This window comes from Mus caroli, unplaced genomic scaffold (assembly GCF_978045245.1).
Source record: "Mus caroli unplaced genomic scaffold, Mus_caroli_1 scaffold_5, whole genome shotgun sequence".
NCBI classification, from domain to species: domain Eukaryota; kingdom Metazoa; phylum Chordata; class Mammalia; order Rodentia; family Muridae; genus Mus; species Mus caroli.
In genome coordinates, this window is record NW_028227260.1 from 67,399,577 (window position 1) to 67,421,940 (window position 22,364).

The window sequence follows — 22,364 nt, forward strand, 5'->3', positions numbered from 1 at the left end:
ATAGATAAATAGACAGACAGATAGACAGGTAGATGGATGGATTGACAGACAAATGGAATTAAAACACAAGAACTGACTGGACAGTGGCTCAGCAGTAAAGAGCACTGGCTGCTCTTTAGAGGGCCTTGCTTTGATTCCCAGTACCCATATGGTTGGTTGCTCACAACCATCTGTAACTCCAGTCTCAGAGAATCTGACATCATCGTCTGGCTTCAACAGGCATGCTTGTACATGGTTCACAGACTGCATGCAGACAAGACTCCTGAACACATAAAAATAAAAGAAAATAATTAAAGCTTAGGTTCGACTCCCAGAAGTATAATTATAGCAACAAAAATTAACTGCAGATCAAATCAGTAGTGTGTACCTGCCACATACTCAGGAGACTGAGACAGGAGAATTGCAAACTTGAGGCCAAACTGTAGAACTTAGTGAGGCGTTAGGGATGTTTTGTGCATTGTGTATTCAATTGCTGATTTCTGTACCCAGAGATCTAGTTGCAGTCAGGACTTTGGTACTTTTATTATGAGGCACCCCCCAGACTCAGTATTTTGCAAAACATTTTTCTCTATCCCCTGATTGGTCAAATAAAGAGCCGAACAGCCTATAGCTGAGCAGGAGAGGAAAAGGCAGCACTTCTGTGCTTAGAGAAAGGAAGGGGGTCTCAGGTAAGACCAAATGAAGGAGAGGGACTAAGATGACAGGTAAGGGACCATGCAGCTGGGAAGTTGGCTAGGTTAGAATAGTGCCAGCTATAGTGCTAGCTTATTCATAAATATAAAGGTATCCTTGCCAAAGCAAGGATGGGCATAGAAAAGCCTCTTACTTTTACAGTGAGGACCTGTCTTTTTTTTTTTTTTTTTTTTTTTTTTGAGACAGGGTTTCTCTGTGTAGCCCTGGCTGTCCTGGAACTCACTCTGTAGACCAGGCTGGTCTCGAACTCAGAAATCCACCTGCCTCTGCCTCCCAAGTGCTGGGATTAAAGGCGTGTGCCACCACTGCCCTGCTTGAGGACCTGTATTGAAATAAAAAAGGGACCAATAATGTAGCTCAGTGGTAGAGTGCTCATATAACATACACAGGGCCTTGGGTTCACTTTCCAGTATTGAAAAAGATCAAATGCTAGCCAGGTGAGATGATGTCACTCGGACATTCAGAAGACTATGGCACAATTTCTTGGGCCAGTCAGGGCCCAATATCTTTTTCTTGTTTTTAATGTTTTTTTTTAAGATTTATTTTATGTATATGAGTGCACTGTAGCTGTCTTCAGACACACCAGAAGAGGGCGTCAGATCTCATTACGGATGGTTGTGAGCCACCATGTGGTTGCTGGGAATTGAACTCAGGACCTCTGGAAGAACAGTCAGTGCTCTTAACCGCTGAGCCATTCTCCAGCCCCCATTTTTAATGTTTTAAAACAAAAAATTCTCACATTCATTTAGTGTGTATGTATGTATGCATGTATGTGTGTGTCTACATTTGTGTTTCCACATACAGTGCACATGTTGAAGTCAGAGGATAACATGTGGATTCTGGGTATCAAACACAGGTACTCAGACTTGGCAGGAAATGAACGAATATCCACTGAACCATCTCCCTGGCTCTCTTTTTATATGTTAGCATTGCTTTGTTTTGTTTTGGAGACACGGTCTTACTATGTAGCTGTGGCTGACTTGAAACACAAAGCAATATTCCTGCCTCAGCCTCCCAAGTGCTAGGATTATAGTATACAACCCTATGGTCACCTAGCTCAAATCCAGGCTCTGTCTATACAAAAGTCTGTGTATATGTGTTTGGTGGTATATGTTTATATAGGTTTGTGTACAGGATACACATACATGTGGAAGATCAATATCAGGTATTTTCCCCTATTGCCTTACACCTTTTTTTGAGACAGGATTTCTCACTGAACCTGAAGCTCACTGATTGAACTAGACTGTCTGGCCAGTGAGCCCCAGGGATACAGAGATCTGTAACTCCAGCCTAGCAATGGGGCTCCAGATATATGGTGCTATAGCCAGCTTTATGCAGGTACATTTGACCCACAGAACCATCTCCCTAGATCACAGATCCAGTTTCTTTTCTTTTTTTCTTTTGAGACAGGTTCTCTTTGCATAGCCCTGGCTATCCCAGAACTAGCTCTGTAGACAAGGTTGGACTCAAATCCACCTGCCTCTGCCTCCCAAGTGCTGGGATTAAAGGGGTGCGCCATCATTGCCTGGCTGGATCCAGTTTCTTTTTAAAAGTGTGAATGCATTTCTATGTGCTGGCAGTGAAAATTACAAAAGCCAGGGGATCTGATACCCTCTTCTGGCTTCCATGGGAACTTCAGGCACATAGGGCAGATCCATAGATGCAGGTATACACACATACACATGTAATATATATTAAAAAGATGCCTTATCATAGATTGAAAGGTAGTGTATAATGCCAAGTTCTGCTTGGTCATGTGTAAGGGACTGCATGACTTGGTTCCTGTCCCTGGAACAGAGCAGCAGAACACAGAAAGATCCAGACAGGCAGATTCCTGAGTTCAAGGTCAGCCTAGGTCCAGGCATGGTTGGAATGGTAATTCCAGGGCTAGGTCCCACTGAGATCTCTTATTGTCTGTGTTTCGGTTGCTGTCTCTTTGTAACAATCAAGGGGCTAAGGTCAGGGAATGCTGATTCATGGGATGGTCGAGAGGGAACTTGGAATAAATAACTGGATTGATATGTATTTGAAAAACTGGGCTTTTAGTCTGTGTTGGGATGAGCTAGCAGAAAGTGACAGCAGTTCTCGTTTAGAATTTTTTTTTTAAGATTTATTTATTATTATACATAAGTATACTGCAGCTGTCTTCAGATGTGCCAGAAGAGGGCATCAGATCTCATTATGGGTGGTTGTGAGCCACCATGTGGTTGCTGGGATTTGAACTCAGGACCTTCGGAAGAGTGGTCAAGTGCTCCTATCCACTGAGCCATCTCACCAGCCCTTAGAATTTTTTTCTGTCGAGAGCTGAGGTATCTGGAAATCTCTGGAAGCACAGTTCTTCAATAATTTTTTTCTAACAGAATGTCTGATTATGGTCAGAAACTCCATGGACAATAAACAAAGCTCTTTTAGAATTTTTCATAGCTCTTTTAGAATTTGTTTCTAATAGGATTTCTGACCTCAAACCCCAAGAATTACTTAGAGATCTAACACAGCTCTTTCAGAAGGTTTGCTAGCAGCTATCCAGAGAAGACTGTCTGAAGACTGAACACAGATCTTTTAGAATGTTTTCTGACTTTCTGATTTTGATTGGAAAAATCCAAGAATTACATTTAGAATTTTTCTAACAGGATTTAATTGATCCGAAGATTCAAAATTTTTTTTTTCCTTTTTTGGTTTTTCGAGACAGGATTTCTTTGTATATCCCTGGCTGTCCTGGAACTCACTCTGTAGACCAGGCTGGCCTTGAACTCAGAAATCTGCCTGCCTCTGCCTCCCAAGTGCTGGGATTAAAGGTGAGCACCACCTCCACCTGGCAAAGCCTGCTTTCTTATAGAACCTAGGACCACCAACCTAGGGATGGTACTACCCACAATAGGTTGGGCTATCTCCCATGGATAACTAATTGAAAAATCACCTTACAGCTGGATCTCATGGAGACATTTCCTCAACTGAGGCTCCTTCCTCTCTAACTTGTATCAAGTTGATAGAAAACTATCCAGTATACCCTGTCTCAAAAACATATTGTTATAAAACCCACCCTAATAATAATACAGGGCCCAAAGGAACCTCGAGTAGCCAACATACTACTAAAACAATAAAAAGCAAAGAATGTTCAGAGGACTTACTTATGGATTCCAAAACTCACTGCAAAGCTTGAGTAATGAGAACTGTGGTCCTGATGCTGGGGATGTAGTACCTGTCAGTGATACAGTGTTTTGCATGTGACAAATCCATGTTACAAAAGCACTCCATCACTGTGCTACACTCTCAGGCCTCTTAACCATTTGAAAATGTACAGTACACTATTGTTTACTATATTCAACACACAATATATATCTTAAAGAAAATTAACATATTTATTCTAACTGAGGCTTCAGACCATTGCCTATCATCTCCCCATTTTCTCTATGCCCCACAGCATCCACTTATCACCATTCTGCCCTCTGCTTCATCAAATTTAACTATAATTGAGAAAATCCAGTAATTGCAGCATTACTCACAATAGCCAAATTGTAGAGCTCAGCCCAAGCACACATGCACAGATGAATGGATAAGGGAAAAGGTAATATGTGTGCACAGAATGAAACCCTATTTAGGTTTGAAATAAGAACCTTTGGGGCCAGTGAGATGGTTCAGGTGGTAAATGTCTTTGATGACAAATCAGACAACCAAGTTCAATCCGTCAGACCCACATGGCTGCAAGTGAGAGCCAACTTCTGCAAACTGTCCTCTGACCTCCACATGCATACTGTGGCACACATATGGTGTGTGTGCGCACACATAAAATACATATGATAAAAATGAAATTTTGTCATTTGGAACAACAAAGGTGGCACTAGGGAACATGAATCAACCTTGAAACAGGCTAAGTGAATGAAGTCAGATACCAAGGAGTCCACTTAGAATAGGCAATGTCACATAAGAAGCTGCACTTTGTGGCGCTGACTCCAACTTACTAAAACAGTACACTGCCCGAGAAAAACACTGTTTTATCAAAAGAGAAATTTAGGATGTGTGTGGCACACTTTAATCGTAGCACTCAGAAGGTAGATGTAGGTAGATCTCTGTGAGTGGAGAGGAGTGGGGTAAGACATACAGAGACGAGACAGAATCAGGGGGACGGGAGAGAAATATTCAGGAAACATTTCAATCTATAAAGGATATCCTTAGAATTTTCCTAAGGATTTTTTTTTTTTTTTTTTTTTTTTTTTTTTTTTTTTTGCTTTTGAGTGTTGTTTTATTGCTGGAGACAGGAAACTGTATCCACATATGTTTGAAAACTCCATCCATGGGAAGGAGCCCGGCATCAGTTTCCAGTGGGTGGGACGTTCTCGTGGAGGTCCTGTAAGGCCAGGTCTGTCCACTTCATCTCCTGTTCTTTCACAGACTCTGTGGTGCCGCCGTTGTCTTGCTCCGGCTCAGTGAAATGGCGACATCCTTGTACCGCAGCTTATCTTCCCGCCAAGCATCATCATTCAGGTCCAAGATCCTTCCATTTCGCTATACCTCACTGTCCATCCTCCTGCAGCTTTGATCTTCTCAGGCCCACTGCGCGTGCGTTGGCTTCCTCCCGGCCCCACCCTTCCCCTGGGTCACGTCGGATTTTTTTTTGTTTGTTTGTTTGTTTTTTTTGTTTTTTTCGAGACAGGGTTTCTCTGTGTAGCCCTGGCTGTCCTGGCACTCACTTTGTAGACCAGGCTGGCCTCGAACTCAGAAATCCGCCTGCCTCTGCCTCCTGAGTGCTGGGATTAAAGGCGTGTGCCACCACGCCCGGCTGGATTTTTTTTTTTTTAAGTAAACAATATGCTTAAGCATAAAGAAGAAACAAAACTGGACAGAGGTCACAGGAACGAAGTATGCATGGCTCTTCTCTGAGACAGGATTGCTCAATTATGTAGCTCTGGCTGCCCTAGAACTCACCATGTAGACCAGGCTGGCCTTGAATTCACAGAGAATGTGACACTGCCTGTCTCTACTTCCTGAGTGCTGGAATTAAAGGTGTGTGCCACCAAGCCCAGCCAGAAGTTTTTAAAAAGCCAGTCTCTCTGCAGACCTCAAACTCATCAAGATCCATCCACCTCTGCCTGGCAACTGCTGGGAGTAAAAATATGAATATCACCATGTCTGGCATATAGGATTTTAAATAGGTGAAATGCAGGGAGCAGAGCAAACTCGAGTGTGTGAAGTCCTGAGTGGATGTGAGTGGATGTGTGTTGTTGACATGAGCTGGCCATGTCAAGGACTCTAGTCTCAAACAAATGGCCATGCCTTCCTCCTGGGTGAGGCTCAGCAGGATGACAAAGCTTACCTCTTGCTTGAGCGCAAATGTTTTTGGTTTTGGTTTTTTGAGATAGGGTTTCTCTGTATAGCTCTGGCTGTCCTGGAACTCACTTTGTAGACCAGGCTGGCCTTGAACTCAGAAATCTGCCTGCCTCTGCCTCCGGAGTGCTGGGATTAAAGGCGTGCAGCACCACACCCGGCTCGAGCGCAAATGTTGATACTGTGTGCAGAAAAGCCTGCTGAAGCGCTCTCCTCCTGGATATGTATGGCTTGAAGGCTTCTCCCCTACAGAAAGTGCTCCTAACCCAATATTAGCTAAATCTGTCTCCTTGGTCAGCTGTATGCAATAGCCTGCTTCCCTGTTCAACTGTGTTATGGTTTGTATATGCTCAGTCCAGGGAGTTGCAGTATTAGAAGGTGTGGTCTTGTTGGAGTAGGTGTGACACTGCGGGTGTGGGCTTTAAGACCCTCATCCTTGTGGAAAGCCACATGTGCCGTTGCAGAGTGGCACAGGCTTCTGCTGGCCACCACGCATACATAGGCAGTAAAGTTTTCTTTGCCAAGATGAGGTTTTGAGAATTAACCAAAATTAACCAATCAGATGAGAGACAAGTTGACCAATCAGATGAGAGAGAAGTTAACCAATCAGATGAGAGAGAAATTAACCAATCAGATGTAGGCATGCAAATGAGGTGGTAAGCATCAAACAAGCACAACCAATCCGGGTGTGAGACACACCTCTCCTAGGCCTATATAAAGCAACACCAGTTCTGGGCTCAGGGGTCTATTCGCCTCTACAATCAAGCTCTCCCAATAAACATTTGCAGAAGGATCCTGTTGCAGCTTCATTCTTACTGGTCGAGTTGGAGAATCCTAGCTGCCTGGAAGCCAGTATTCTGCTAGCAGCCTTCAGATGAAAATGTAGGGCTCTCAGCTCCTCCTGCACCATGCCTGTCTGGATGCTGCCATGCTCCTGCCTTGATGTTAATGGATTGAACCTCTGAACCTGTAACTCAGCCCTAATTAAATGTTCTTATAAGAATTGCCTAGGTCATGGTGTCTGTTCACAGCAGTAAAAGCCTAACTATAGAGACAAAAGTGTATATATGAAATACACTGCGTTTCTGGGACGCTGCAGCTTTTCCATTAGAGCCTCATCCACTAGATCCCAGCTTTGCCATGCATCCCTTATTCTCTTACAGCCCCTGTTAGGCCAATCCTGGGAGCCATGAAAGATGGGGTAGCGAATACAAACAAACCTGATTTTACTAGTCATCTATAGATTATAAATTAAACACAAAACAAAACACTAATTTTATTATAAAAATGGTAGTATCAGGAACATCTCAAACACACCCCTCCTTCCAAGGCTCAGGGATCATTGAGAAAGAGAAGCCAGAAAAGACTGTAAGAGCCAGAAGTGGGGGATTATAGTGGCTATTCCTGGTTGTCAACTTGTCTATAACTCCAATGAACTACAATCCAGAATTGGAAGGTTCACCTGTGATCCTGATCTGGAGGCTGGGAGATACAAGTTTCTGACCTGGATCTTGAGATGGAGATCTTGAGGCACAGTGGCTATGAATTCCAGAAGATTAAGACAGGGAGATCTCTGAGTTCAGGGTCATCTGGGACAAAGCAAGTCCCAGATCCAGGCGTGGTGGCACACACCTTTAATCTGGGCCACACCTTCTGCTGGAGACCTACATAAGGCCATTGGAAGAAGGAAGATCCTCTCTTCTTCGCCTGCTTGCCATGTGGGACTGAGCAACTGCTAGATCCATGGACTTCCATTTACAGCTGCTGCTGACCATTGTTGGGGAGTTGGACTGCAGACTGTAAGTCATCAACAAATTCCCATACTATACAGAGACTACTCATAAGTATATAGAGAAGCCTGACTAATACAGGGACCAGCACAGGGAAGCATATGCACACATGAACTCACAGTGATTATGACAAAAAGCACAAGACTCTCAAAGGCTCAGTCCAGACAAAGTCCCAGAAAGTAGGTAGGGCTTACTACTGCGGGTGGGCATTAAGTCCCATTCTCTACTGAGGAGTTATTGGATTTGATAGCTGCTGGAAAAGGGAGAAAGGTCTACCATACTCCAGGACAGGCCAGCAACCAAGAGTATTCGGGCAACACAAGCTGAAGAGGTGGGTGGAGAGGTGAGGGTGATCTGGGAGGGGTTTGGGGGAGGAGGTAAATAAGATCCAAATACATTGTATGAATTATCAAAGAATAAATATTTTAATAGCAATATCAGAAAATATGGTAATATATTATTTGGCAAGAATATAGAGAGACAGACTTCCCTTCTGTTTTGTCGTTCAGCTGTTGGTATAAGTTTTGGAAAGGGAATTGTCAAAATATTTTAAAAGTACATATCCTTTTGCCAGACATGGTGGCCCATTCTTTTAGTCTCAGCACTCTGGAGGCCAGCCTGGCCTACTTAGAGAGTTCCAAGACAGCCAAGGCTACACAGAGAAACCCTGTTTCAAAACAAAACATACAGAAGTACATATCCTTTTAAAATTAGTAAGTAATGAAAAACCCAATTCCAATAGGCTTCAGTGATAAAGAGAATTTCTTGGTTCATTCAATTACAGACTTCAGAAGAGCAGGCATTGTATTGCTTTGATTCCACAGATAGCAATATCAAAGACCCAATTTCCTTCCATCAGCCTTCTAAAGTATGTGCTTCATTTTAAAATGGATTCATTCCTTGGTAGCAAAAGAAATGAAGTATTTGAAGGCAGCCACCACACTGTCTAAAAGAAAAGGCTGGCTTCTTGTACCTCACCCAGAAAAAAAAAAAAAAAAACAACTTCTACCCACAAATCCTTCAGCAAATCCCCTCAGTCATTTTATTGGGTCTTGGTGCATTCCTAAACAATCCCTGTGAACAGGAAAATGGTGTCATGGGCTCAGCCTGAGTTGCCTGAACCAATCTATGAGGCTTAGAGGCATGATTGGGTTTCACCCATGGTACAGCACTCTAGAAGCTGATGAAATCACTTCTGCCTCTCCATCTCCAATGTTATATATATATATATATATATATATATATATATATATATATATATGTATTGGATGGAGAATGAGGAAGATGTGAGATGAACTGGCCAAGGAATGAGAGCAGCTACTATGTGATATCCAGCAGTTCCTCTAGGGATTTATCCTGCATTATACTGTGTACATTTAAGTGTGTTCAAGGGGATTTGCATGGCAGGAAACTGCAAGGAAATGAAATGTTGGAGACACGTTAAATTATGATATAGCCATATAGAAGAATAAGGTACTATGTGTATATTGGTGTGAAACAGTTTTAGAGATTTTAGTAAAAGAATGGATTAATAACATCTAACTTTTCTGGAAAAAGCAGAAAGACATATTGATACAAGCAGACATGCCAGCAGGCATGGTGGCACAAGCCATAATCTCAGCACTAGGGAAGACGTTCACCTCCAGCTTGAGGCCACCCTGAACTCCACAGTGAGTTCCAAGCCATCAGAGCCTAAACAGTGAGATCCCTTTTCACAACAACAACAAAGACCATTAGCAAAGAGAATTGGGGGACTGAGGTAATTCATATATGACTTTTAAAAGGGAGGAGCTGGAAAGGTGGCTGAGTGGTTAAGAGCACTGGACTGCTCTTCCAGAGGTTCGGGGTTCAATTCCCAGTGACCATATAGTGACTCACAACCATCTGTAATAGGATCTGATGCCATCTTCTGGTGTATTTGAAGGTAACAACATATTAAATAAATCTTTATTAAAAACCCAACAACAAAACTCTGTGTATGTGTTGTGTGTGTTGCATGCTTCTGCCAGTGTTCAGTACTGAGTCCTCTGGAGCAGAGGTTGCAGGTGTTTGTGAACTATACAACATGGATGACGGGAGTAACTGCATTGCTCTGGAAGAGCAGTAAATGGGTTTTAACCACCAAGCCACCTCTCCAGTTTTCATATTTAACTTTTATTCTATTATGTCCTTTTATAATACCTGACTTCCAAGCCAGGCGTGGTGGTGCACACCTTTAATCCCAGCACTCAGGAGGCAGGTGGATTTCTGAGTTCGAGGCCAGCCTGGTCCACAAAGTGAGTTCCAGGACAGCCAAGGCTACACAGAGAAACTCTGTCTCAAAAAACCAATAAAATAATAATAATAATAATACCTGACTTTCTCCCCCTTCCCTTCTTGCTCTGGCCTCCCACTTACTGTGGGCCCCCCCTCACTCCAGGCCACCATAATACCTGACTTTTTTTTTCCCCGAGACAGGGTTTCTCTGTGTAGCCCCGGCTGTCCTGGAACTCACTCTGTAGACCAGGCTGGCTTTGAACTCAGAAATCTGCCTGCCTCTGCCTCCCGAGTGCTGGGATTAAAGGCGTGCGCCACCATGCCCGGCTGAATACCTGACTTTTAACTGACTTATATAAATGAATGTCTAGCTATAATTTTAAAAAGTTTTAAGATCCAGGTTTCTGCCGGGCGTGGTGGCACACGCCTTTAATCCCAGCACTCAGGAGGCAGAGGCAGGCGGATTTCTGAGTTCGAGGCCAGCCTGGTCTACAAAGTGAGTTCCAGGACAGCCAGGGCTATACAGAAAAACCCTGTCTCGAAAAACCAAAAAAAAAAAAAAAAGATCCAGGTTTCTAATTTCTACCTTTCAGATTGTCCATGGTACAAACATTTGCTAGCCTCCCATACACAACCTTGCCTAGTGTTCTGGTTTTGTGTTCTGTTGCTGTGATAAATGTCATAACCAAAGTCGGCCAGGGAGGAATGCAGTATATCAGCTCACAAGTTACAGTCCATCACTGAGGAAAGCTAAGGGCAGGAACTGAAGGCCAAAACTGAGACCACTGAAAAACGTTCCTAACTGGCTTGCTCATGTTCAGCTAATATTTTATATAGCTCAGACCCACCTGCCTATGGATGGTACTTCTCCAAATGAAAAATTACCTTCTCCAACAGAGGCTCACTACGTATACAGGCCACACTTAAAAGCAGGCCCCATGCCCAACAGTATGAACTCAATGGTATTTTGGAAGATATCTTCTCACAATGCTTTGGGCAAGTTTCACCATCTTTGTCTTCTGCTTATCTATTATGGTTTCTGGTTTTGTATTTGGGAAGTGACTGTACATTCCTGTGCATTCGTTTCCCATGCTTATTTTTTATTTTTTTCTCTGTCTCTTTGTTTTGTTTTGTTGTAGTTAGTTTGGGTTTCTTTCTTTCTTTCTTTCTTTCTTTTTTTTTTTTTTTTTGATTTTTCAAGACAAGGTTTTTCTGTGGCTGTCCTGGAACTCACTCTGTAGACCAGGCTAGCCTCGAACTCAGAGAGATCCACTAGCTTTTGTCCCCTAAGTGCTAGGATTAAAGCATTTCCCATGCCTGGCTGAACACAAATTTATTTTATTAAAAAAGAAACAACCTAAGTGTTTATCAATAGGGGAGCAATCGATCTATAAAATATCTATACAATAATTATTATGCAATACACGAATGAGTGTAAGAGATCTTTACATATTGATCGACAAGGAAATACCTTCGAGAACTGTGTGGAGCTGGGTGTAGGCAATGATGGAGCGCTGGTTTCATCCCCAGGTGCACATACAATGGAATAGAATGTAATATAGTTAATGGCTACAGAACTTACAGAACACTATTATAAAATGACTCTAGGCTGGGGATGCAGCTCAGTGGTAGAACATAGTTAGCATGTTTAAAACTCTGGGTTCAATCCCCAGTGCCAAAATATATTTTTTATTCCAAATTATCTGGAAAGGAAAAGAAACAAACTTTTGCATATTAGGCATTGTATTTGCTCAGACTTTTTCTATGTCTCTACATCAGCCGTTCTTTCTATGCCTCTACATTAGACAGGGTTTCTCTGTATAGCCCTAGCTATCCTGGAACTCACTTTGTAGACCAGGCTGGCCTTGAAGTCAGAAATCCGCCTGCTTCTGCCTCCCAAGTGCTGGGATTAAAGGCATGCACCACCACGCCCGGCACATCAGCAGTTCTTTTTTTGTTTGTTTTCGTTTTAGATATGATAAGGAATTACAGTTTTCCAGTCATTTTTTTTAAAGATTCATTTATTTATTATATGTAAGTACACTGTAGCTGTCTTCAGACATTCCAGAAGAGGGCATCAGATCTCATTACGAGTGGTTGTGAGCCACCATGTGCTTGCTGGGATTTGAACTCGGGACCTTTGGAAGACCAGTCGGTGCTCTTAACCACTGAGCCATCTCACCAGCCCCACATAAGCAGTTCTTAACTGTCCTGATGCTGCCATCCCTTAATACAGTTCTTCATGTTGTGCTGACCCTCAACCATAAAAGTATTCATTACTACTTCATAATTCATTTTGTTATGGTTATGAATTGTAATATAAATATTATTTTTGAGAAAGGTTTGCTAAAGCTGTCGTGACCCACAGGCTGATAACTGCTGCTCTAAATATTCCAGTGTATATTTGAAATGTTTGGAAATCAGATGAATCAAGGGCTATGGTGACACATGCCTATAATCAGAAAGAGCCAGGAGGAACAAGTTCATAAGTTCAAGGCCATTCTGGACTACACAGCCACTCTTTCACACCCTTCCAACCTCTACCCCAAAAAGGAAAAGGAAAGGGATAGGTGGTGTGTCAACTAAACTGTTAAATGTGACTTTCTATGAAGAATAAACTGGAAGAAATTAACTTTTATTTCAATTCGACAAACTTGTTCCATTTTAGAAACAAAGTCCGGCTGGAGAGATGGCTCAGCAGTTAAGAGCACTGACTCCTATTCCAAAGGTCCTGAGTTCAAATCCTAGCAACCACATGGTGGCTCACACCCATCAGTAATGAGATCTGATGCCCTCTTCTGGTGTGTCTGAAGGCAGCTACAGTGTACTTACATTTAATAAATAAATCAATCTTTTTTTAAAAAAAAGAAACGAAGGAGTCTTTTTTTTTTTTTTTTTTTTTTTTTTGGTTTTTCGAGACAAGGTTTCTGTGTGGCCCTGGCTGTCTTGGAAGTCACTTTGTAGACCAGGCTGGCCTTGAACTCAGAAATCCGCCTGCCTCTGCCTCCCAAGTGCTGGGATCAAAGGCGTGCGCCACCACCGCCACAAAGGAGTCTTATATGAAAGTATTAAATACTATACACCGCAGAACATTCTCAGCACACAGAGCAGAGAGACAGGAGGATCCGACCAAGGCCAGACTCTGCTACGTGAGACCTTATCTTTTAATTTAATTTATTAACTTTGACTAAAGTGTATTTGTGTCGTCTGTGTCTCTGTGGGTCTGTGCATGTTATTACAGTGGTGACTCACAACTGTCCTGTCTATGACTCATTTCCAGAGGATTCTGATGCTCTTCTGGCCTCCAAGGGCACCAGGCATGCACATGGTGCACAGACAGGCATGGGAGCCAAACACTCCTACACATTGCAAGTCTAAATAAGTAAAGAGAGTTGAATATTTTAAAGTACCAAAATGATGCAGGTAATCCTCTAGAAAATGCCTATTTTGAGTGCTGATGTTTCTTACAAACTCCAGTGTTCCTTACCAGTAAGTACCTCCTTGCCTTTCTGTTCCCATATGCCAATTTTCTCAAGCCCATTTCTAAAATAGCATTCTCATGACAATATTCAAATAATATTAGTTCCCATTTATTGTTTTTCTGTTTTGTTTGTTCTTGCTTTTTTGAGACAGGGTCTCTTTATTACATAGCTCTGGCAGTCCCAGACCTCATTACATAGACCAGGCTGTCCTTAAACTCACAAAGCTAGCACACGCTGATCAAAAGCTCACAGAGCTCCACCTGTTTCAGCTTCCTGAATCCTGAAACAAAAGACAACACTGGGCTTGTTCTCCTGTGCTTTTTAAGGTCTTAACTTTCAGGGCTCAAGGTGAGCTCGGTGTCTCGGAGAGTACTTGCTTAGCACATGCAAGACCTCAGTTTTAATTCAAGGCATAAGGGGCTAGATAGATGGCTCAGCAACTCCGAGCACTGGCTGCTCTGGCAAAGAAGCCAAGTTTGCTTCCCAACGCCCACATGCTATCTCACAACTGTCTGGAATTCCAGTTCTTCTAGCCTCTGATATCACATACACATGTGGGTGGGTCACAGACATACATGTAGCCAAAACATTAATAGACATAAAATTAAATAAATATTGAAAATAAAATTTAAAGTCTTAAAAAAATTAAACAAAGGCTAGGTGTGGTGACTCAGGCCTTTAATCCTAGCACTAGGAGGCAAAGACAGGTTGATCTCTGTGAGTTCAAGGCTAGCCTGGCCTACAAATCAAGTTCCAGGACAGCCAGGGCTGTTAACACAGTGAACTCCTATCTCAAATGAATGAATGAATGAATGAATGAAATCCCAGGCATAAGAAGAAAGAGTACTTGCTAGGTGGTGGTAAGAAGGTAGTCATATTATATATGCTATCTTGGTTATGTTTCTTCATCTCAATATAGAACCTGAAGATGCCACCTCCTGTAACCAGGCAGTACCCCCATGGAGAGATAAGGACACCAACCCACCCACAAAACTTTTGATCCAAAATTTGTCCTGTCTACAAAGAATGCAGGGAGTTGCCGGGCAGAGAAACCATGTCTTGAAAAACTACCCCCCCCCAAAAAAAAAGAAATGTAGGGACAAAGATGGAGTGGAGACTGAGGGAATGGCCAACCAATAACAGCCCAATTTGAGACCCATCCCATGGGCAAGCACCAATCCCTAACACTATTAATGATACTCTGTTATGCTTGTAGGCAGGAGCCTAGCATGACTGTCCTCTGAGAGGCTCTACCAAGCAGCTGACTGAAACAGGTACAGACACCCACAGCCAAACATTGGGTGGAGCTTGGGTACTCTTATGGAAGAAGGATTGAGGGCCCCAAAGGGGATAGAAATTCTACAGGAAGACCAAGAGTCAACTACCCTGGACCCTTAGGTGCTCTCAGAGACTGAACCACCTACCAAAGAGCATACATGGGCTAGAACTAGGTGCCTCCTCCACATATGTAGTAGATGTGCAGTTTGGTCTCCCAACAACTGTAACAGGGGCTGTCCCTAAAGCTGTTGCCTGTCTGTGGAATCAGTTCCCCTCATTGGACTGTCTTGTCTGGCCTCAGTGGGAGAGGATGCACCTAGCCCTGCAAAGACTTGATGTGCCAGATTGGGGGGGAATACCCAAGGGCCTCCACCCTCTCAGAGGAGAAAGAGAGAATGGGAGGAGGAGCTGTATGTGGGGGTACTGGGAGGATGGGGGTACTGGGAGGACGGGGAAGCAATCAGGATGTAAAGTGAATAAATAAATTAATGAATGGAGAAAAATAACAGCAGGGTGGTGGCGAATACATTTAATCCCAGCACTAGGAGACAGAGGGAGGTGGATCTCTGAGTTCCAGGTCAACTTGGTCTACAAAGCAAGTCCAGGACGGCCGGAGCTACACAGAGAACCCCTATTTCAAAAAGCAAACAAACAAACTACTAGTCTCCTTACGATTTCAACTTGAAATCTTAGAAACATCATATATATTTTTTCATCCTTTCACATAAAAGTCATCTCCAGGGACTAGGAAGATACTCTGCAGGTAAAAGCACTCATCATTCAAGCCTAAGGAACTGAGTTTAGTCCTTAGGATCCACAAGCTGGAAAAAGAAAACCAACTCCACAAAGATGACTTTTGAACTGCACATGTGAGCCATGGTGTTCACATGACTATGTATGGGTGCACATACATATATACTTCAACATGCAGGAATTTCTTTTCTTTTCTTAAAACCCAGAGCCTCCCACAGGTGCAGCTATACTACAGCACTCAGTGCACACTGCGTTATACCTCCAGGCCTAGGATTTCCTTCTCTGTTATTACTCTACAAACCCCTTCCCACCTTTACTTTTCTGAGACAGGGTTTCATTGTGTAGGCTCCACAGGCCTGGAACTCCCTATGTAGACCAGGCTAGCCTCAAACTCACAGAGATCTACCTACTCTGCCTCCCAGAGTGCTGGGGTTAAAGACCTGGCTCTCGAAGGTCTCATGAAATCCAGGCTGACCTGGATCCTCTTGTCTCAGCCTCTTGAGTAGCTAGGACAACAGCAAACATTCCAGGACCTGGCTCCTACCCATTCTTTGTCAGCTCAACTGAGATCACTCATTCAGCAAACATTTATTGATCACGAATTATATATGCTAGGTCAAATTTGGTCCTGGGTATATTGCATTAATATAACATTTTATTTTAGTGGAAAATAAATAATAAGATAACATTAACAATGCGAACATTTAGATGTGTGCCCTGTACCAGGCTCTGCCTATGCTGAGGGGTTTAATACTTCTAATGAACTTATGATGAAGTGGGTTTGTTGTTGTTGTTGTTTTTGATGAAGTGTTATTATTTCAGTTTCACACTTAGGTGTACTGAGGCATGCAGCTCCTAAATACTTTAAGGCCATAGAGCTCTATGACAACTTGAATTCAACTTGATGTCACAGTGTCCCCTTCCTTCTGTTCTACTGCTTCTCACTTAAGGGAACTTAAGCTGACAAGGGTCATGGGAAAAAGGCTAATGCCAACATAACTGGACACTAGGTGTTGATTTAGAGACTGTCTAGATGGCCTTTCTGTGCCAGGTGCTGTGGCACAGGCCTGTAATGTAACACTCCAGAGGGCTCCGAGTTCAAGGCCACCCTAGGCTTTGAGTAACTGAGATTACAGGCCTGCACACCACCATATGCAGACTGATCTATCTGTCTATCTATCTGTCTGTCTGTCTAACAGGGTCTATGTAACCCTGGCTTTCCTGAAACTCACTATGTACACTAGGTTGCTCTACAGAGCTGCCTGGTTCTATCTCCTTAGTGCTGGGATTAAAGGCTTTTGCCACCACGACTTGCTCCACACCTAGATTTCTTTTCTTTTCTTCTTTTTTTTTTTCCTTTTTTTTTTTGTTGTTGTTATTGTTGTTTTGTTTTATTTGTTTTGAGACAGGGTTTTCTGTGTAACAGTTCTGGCTGACCTGGAACTCACTTTGTAGATTAGGCTGTCCTCAAACTCACAGCAATCTGATTACCTCTGCCTCCTGAGTATAGACTTAAAAAAAAAAAAAACTGGTAATATTCTAATTTGTTGGAATACTTTTGCGAAAAGACACAAATGGTATTTTGCTGTATAGTTCCCCGGGAAAGATAGGTTAATGGTGGATTCTTACCTTTTATTGGCCAGTTCTCAACTAATTCCTTATCATAAGAGGTCATCTGAAATCTAGACAGAAATTAATCTAGACAGGAGGTACAGATAGTACAGAGATGCTAGAGACCGAACTGTGCCGTGTTCAAGAACAGAGGAGAGGGCTGCAGTGATGGCTCAACCATTAAGAGCGCCTGCTGATCTTGAGTGGATGTAAGATCTATTCCCAGTACCCACAACAGGTGGATCATAACTGCCTGGAACTCCAGCTCTAGAGGGGTCTCCCATTTCTCACATCCAAGCTTGCCTAAACTGCACACACACAAAAATCAAAACAACAACAAAAAAAAGGTCTTATGTACAAAAGAACAGAGAACACCACGTTACTCCTTCACTTCCACCTACGGAGCTTTCTCTCAAGTTCATCCACATTCCTTCCATTCTCCTCAGCAGAGCTACTTAGTCTAGACCATGCCTTGTTTTAATCCAGACATAATAGTACACACTGGTGGTCCCAGGTGAGAGTGCTGCAAAGCAGCTAAACTCAAATCTTTTTTTTTTTTTTTTTTTTTTTTTTTTGGTTTTTCGAGACAGGGTTTCTCTGTGTAGCCCTGGCTGTCCTGGCACTCACTTTGTAGACCAGGCTGGCCTCGAACTCAGAAATCCGCCTGCCTCTGCCTCCCGAGTGCTGGGATTAAAGGCGTGCGCCACCACGCCCGGCTAAACTCAAATCTTAAGGCCATCCTGGCCATCACAAGCCTGTCTCCTTAAGAAAAGAGCAATCCCTTGTAGCTGTCAAGATGGTTAGGTGGTTAAGGGAATATGTTATTTTCACAGAGGACCAGTTTGAGTCTCAGCACCCACATGGCAGTTCACAATGGTCTGTAACTTGAGTTCCAGAGGATCTCATATTCTCTTCTGACCTCTAAGAGCACTAGGTATGCATGTGACATACAGATACACATGAGACAAGACACTTAGGCATGTAATAAGTACATATTAAAAAGGGTTATGGGTGGGGTTGGAGAGATGGCTCATCGGCTAAGAGCACTGACTGCTCTTCTGAGAGTCCTGAGTTCAAATCCCAGCAACCACATGGTGGCTCACAATCATCTGTAATGGGATCTGATGCCTTCTTCTGGAGTGTCTGAAGACAGCTACAGTGTACTCACATATAATAAATAAATCTTTTTTTTTAAAGGGTCATGGGTCCATGTCACCACTCTTTTTTGTTGTTGTTTTGAAACAGGGTCTCTCTGTGTAATAGTCCTAGTTGTCCTGAAACTTGTGTTGTAGACCAGGCTAGTCTTGAACTCACAGAGATCCTCTTGCCTCTGCCTCCTGAGTGCTGGAATTAAAAGCATATACTGCCATCACCATATGGCTCCATGTACCACTCTTGGATACAGTATTTATTGGCAATTTTGACATCTTAAGTCTTGTCTTTTCTTGTTACGATGAGGTCTTGCTATGTAGCCTTGTCTGGCTTTGAACTTGCACCAATCAGACTGCCTCTGCTTCCTGAGGGTAGGGGTTATATGCACAAGCCACTACACCTGCTAGGGAGGTTTGTTTGTTTATTGGAACAGAATTTCTAGTAGCCCAGGCTAGTCTTAACTTCCTTATAGAGGATGACCTTAAACTCGTCACCATGGTGCCTGCACAAATCAGTGACAAGATTGCAACCACTCCTGCCTCATTAAATGAATCTTTTTTTTTTTTTTTCCGAGACAAGGTTTCTCTGTATAGCCTTGGCTGTCCTGGAACTCACTCTGTAGACCAGGCTGGCCTCGAACTCAGAAATCCGCCTGCCTCTGCCTCCCGAGTGCTGGGATTAAAGGCGTGAGCCACCACGCCCAGCTTCATTAATCTTATTTTGGTAGCAACACTATTATAAAATTTTCCATGTTTTCTTTCTTTTGGGGGAGGTTTTTTTTTTTCAGCTGCACCAGCAGTGGGGAGGGAGGATGGAACAAGGTCTCTACACACCACTGGATGTCCTGAAACTAACTTGACCAGGCTGGCCTCAAATTCATAGATTCCTGTCTGTCTCTGCATCCTGTGTACTGGAATTAAGTATGTGTACCACCATGTCTGGCTCATCTATACATTTTCACCAATAATTATGGTGAATTTAAAGATTTGATGACAGGGCTGGTGAGATGGCTCAGTGGGTAACAGCACCCGACTGCTCTTCCAAAGGTCCGAAGTTCAAATCCCAGCAACCACATGGTGGCTCACAACTACCTGTAATGAGATCTGATGCCCTCTTCTGGTGCGTCTGAAGACAAAGACAGCTACAGTGTACTTACATATAATAAATAAATAAATCTTTTAAAAAAAAAAGATTTGATGACAAAGGGATTATTTAAAAATCTTTTCACTTTATGTGTAAGAGTGCATAATAATACATGTTCTTCCTTTAAAATAACAAAGTACTTAGATGAGGTGACACACATCCTTAAACTCAGCATTCCACAGTTAGAGTTAGGCAGATCTCTGAGAGTTAAGCCAGGGTGGTCAACCTAACTACCAGACCCAGCCAGAGCTCCGTAGTAAGTGAGACCCTGTCTAAGAAGCAAACAAAACCTTCAGCTGGCAAGATGAATTATTGAGTCAAGGTAACTGTCCCCCACGACTGATGGACTCTGGTCACCAGAAACAGCCTGGTGAAAGGAGAAGCAACCCACACAAGCACCATGGCATGCAGCAGACTTCTCCCAGCACACGCAGAACAAAGAAATGTAATTTGTTAAAATGAGAAAATTAAAAACCTCAGTCATCTCTAAGGGCTGTCTTAATGCCCTCTGAGAACATGCAAAGTCTAAGATCCTTCCAGGATCTTTGAAGAAGAGCACACACACATCCCCACCCCAGCCTCCTAGTCTGCCCCTTTGTCCCAGTCTAACTGGGGTCCAGGAGCCTCTTGATCAGTGATATCACACACCAACATGAGCCTCTTCTAAGCCACTCTAACCACCCTACTGATGGCCTGACCCTTGACCTCAGTGGGACTGCAGCCATCACACCCCTGCTACCTCTAAATCAAGACACTCTCCCAGGTGTACTTGACTTCACACTCCCTGGCAGCAGCCACTCAAGTGTTAACTGCCTCTGGGACTCCCTCATCCACTGTCCTTTCTTTCTCTTTCTGCTCCCAAAGTCCCAGGTCACTGCTAGAGGGAGAACCAGGAAGACAAATATAAATCCGTGCTGTCCAGTTTCAAGTTGGCCCTCGCAGCTGCTCAGCAACCCTTTATTTGTCCCCTGCATTCCCTGGCACTCTCTCTCCGAAGGGCTGTTCAGACCATTCGTTGTCTTCTGAAACTACAAATTCCCGTGTCGCTCCTACTTCAAAAGACTCCATGCTGGATACTCTGATCAGATTAGCTGTTCCATCTGCAACAAATTAGTATTATCTGTCTGCCTTCCAGCCCTTCCCCTTACCTATCCAGTTCCCTTCCCGGAAAAGCGATCAACATTCTTTTTCTCATTTATTCATCCTTAGATATTTCATGACCCTACTGGTAAAAATATGGAAACAAGAGAATGTACATTGGTCGTTATACATAAGAGAGAAAGGTATTCCACCAGAGCACTCATCCTGGCCAAAGGCACAGAGAGAACTAAGATATATTTAGAAAACAGGAGTAGTGAATAGAGCAATAATCCCAGCTGCTGCCTCAACTGCTGCTTTTCCTTTTCCAGATCTGACTTCAGCCTGAGTGTCCCTTGCCTGGACTGGTCCACATACCAGCTGTGAGGAAATTGGATACTCCGAGGCCCCTTGTGCATCCTACCTTCCCTGGACCTCTGTTACTATTTATTGAGCTTTGACCCCCAACCATCTGTTTCAGTCCTGGTAAAGAGGTCCGGGTTCCGTTCTGAATCATGTTCCAAGCAGAGCAGTCTTCCGTTTCCTTTGTTGCATGGACAGTTTCTCTACACCACTAAAAGCAGGACAATGAATATAAGAGATGCCTTTATAAAAATTTTAATACAAGCAGGTCAAAAGAACAGATTAAACTATACAACAGACATGTAGTCAATAAAACCCAAGCTTCAAAACTACTCAGAAACTGTCCAGCTTCTTCAGCAAAAACCTTACACGTGCACACTTCTAACCCCAGCATTCAGGAGAGCGAAGCAGAAAGAGAACAAGTTCAAAGCCCCCCTGAGCTAGTAGTGAGTTCAAATTTAGCCTGAGTTGCATAATAAGATTCTTAAAATAATTGCCAGAAAGTAAAAAAGGAAGACTAGGAACTCTTAGTGGCAAACATGGTAGTATAAACCCAGTCAACAGCTTCTGGCTGGGGAAAGCTACCCACTCCTGCTCTTTTGCTAACTGGGCATGTGTCCACTCCAGTACCTTCTAAATAACTATGTTTATGCTCATTGAACAGTAATGCTGTCAGTTCTGATCAAAGAACTTCTTTTTGCAGTGGTCAGCAGTGACTGCAGAGATTAGTCCAAGTACTGAGAGGAAGTGACTGCGGAGTGATTGGTCATCAGTGCTACATCTTGTATCAGGGAGGACGGGAGCAGACAGTGGGAAGAATGGGGAGATGGAGGGAAGATGAAGGAATGCTCACCCCCAGACACGTCATGGCTGTTACACTGAGATGACCTCCACAAGGTAGGCTGCCATCATCCTGTCATGGAAGGTGACAGATGATGGACCCACCCCTTGAGTTTTTTGTCTGTTTGTTTGTTTGTTTTACTTTGAGACAGGGTTTCTCTATGTAGCCCTGGTTTTCCTGTAGCTCTCTCTGTAGACCAGACTGGCTCTTATGGATTTATATACATTTAAACAGTTAAAGGGAGGAGAGACATGTTCTTCAGAGATGTAGTCATTGATAGGGTGCTCATACTCCAGTAAACAATTCTAATGCAATTGACTGGATCCCACCAACTGGGAAGATGAAGGGGTTAGCAGAAGTGGAAGAGGTTACAAGAGTAATATGTGTGTGTGTGTGTGTGTGAATATGATCAAATGTATCATATATACATATGAAAATATCATACTGAAAACCATTATAATATATAATTAATGTGTTAATTAAATTTGGGTAGTGAGTCAAGCAAAATGCTAAATTTTTACATTTATGAAATGGGCAAATACCAATTTGGTATTGTGTGTCATTTATTTTCTGTGCTGATGATATTACAATTAGGATTTTTAC

General features: G+C 43.0%; 1 pseudogene; it reads right to left on the bottom strand.

Annotated features, from left to right (window-relative positions):
* Nucleotides 1-5,002: 5,002 nt before the first annotated feature.
* Nucleotides 5,003-5,214, bottom strand: LOC147004633 (anaphase-promoting complex subunit 13 pseudogene; annotated as a pseudogene).
* Between the last annotated feature and the right edge of the window lie 17,150 nt (nt 5,215-22,364).